Source organism: Hylaeus volcanicus, chromosome 7 (genome assembly GCF_026283585.1).
Source record: "Hylaeus volcanicus isolate JK05 chromosome 7, UHH_iyHylVolc1.0_haploid, whole genome shotgun sequence".
Taxonomy (NCBI): domain Eukaryota; kingdom Metazoa; phylum Arthropoda; class Insecta; order Hymenoptera; family Colletidae; genus Hylaeus; species Hylaeus volcanicus.
The window spans coordinates 7,178,090-7,179,265 of NC_071982.1; the positions used below are offsets into that span (position 1 = coordinate 7,178,090).

General features: G+C 30.4%; 2 protein-coding genes across 2 annotated transcripts in view; one reads left to right on the forward strand and one right to left on the reverse strand.

Annotated features, from left to right (window-relative positions):
• Positions 1–1,176, forward strand: part of LOC128880132 (uncharacterized) — a 32,880-nt gene that overhangs the window by 24,860 nt on the left and 6,844 nt on the right. The window lies entirely within an intron of this gene.
• The window catches only part of LOC128880127 (carbohydrate sulfotransferase 11), a 29,163-nt gene that overhangs the window by 23,908 nt on the left and 4,079 nt on the right, over positions 1–1,176 (reverse strand). The gene's annotated exons all lie outside the window — the stretch shown is intronic.

Consider the following 1,176-nt stretch of genomic DNA (forward strand, 5'->3'; position numbering starts at 1 on the left):
CAGTTAGTGTTATTGATGGCACTAGTTTACAGCCAAAATGTACATTCAATGCCGCAATTCTTTTTTCTTATGTATTTTGGCTTACTAAACTCGAAAATCGAAAGAAGAAGTTTTTCTACGGATAGGTTTCTTTTTATATGAATTTTTGAATTTTCAATGTTTTGACCTCTTCATAGCGTATACAGAGGTGGGTAATACTTGTAGAATAAATATTTCAAATACTATTTCAAATGATAGATTCTTCATGATTCAAATAAAATAGTATTTCAAATGGGATATAAAATTTCAGCAAATAAAATATTTTATTTTTAAAAATATATGCACGATTCGAAATAAAATATTTATTTACTATTTACTATTTAAAATACGTATTTTACCCAGCTCTGAGTGTATGCAATAAGAACTGTTTATAACTCTTCTTCAACCACTACAATTTTTGTCCAGCCTACGTGAGACTTTTCTTAGTTATTCTCCATATTGCGGTGTAAAATATACGACACTAAATTAACGGGGATATCATTTATAATTATTACTATAAATTGATGTAAAATGTGAAAGTCTTAATACTGGTATACAGTTAGTGTTATTGATGGCACTAGTTTACAGCCAAAATGTACATTCAATGCCGCAATTCTTTTTTCTTATGTATTTTGGCTTACTAAACTCGAAAATCGAAAGAAGAAGTTTTTCTACGGATAGGTTTCTTTTTATGTGAATTTTTGAATTTTCAATGTTTTGACCTCTTCATAGCGTGTACAATAAGAACTGTTTATAACTCTTCTTCAACCACTACAATTTTTGTCCAGCCTACGTGAGATTTTTCTTAGTTATTCTCCATATTGCGGTGTAAAATATACGACACTAAATTAACGGAGATATCATTTATAATTATTACTATAAATTGATGTAAAATGTGAAAGTCTTAATACTGGTATAAACTACCAGAGAAACAGGACATCGTTAAAACACATCGTGTTATACTATTCCATAGAGTTTTTCTCATGGTACAGAATATTATTATAATAAAGAGTTTTCGAAACCCTGGCATCGTTTCTCAAGACATACGTACATACGTACGAGTAATCGGTTTCATAACCGCTGACCGTGGCGTTGCGTATCCAATTACATTACGTTTCTCAAGCATTTTCCAGGTGAATACTAACGACGGAAACTCTA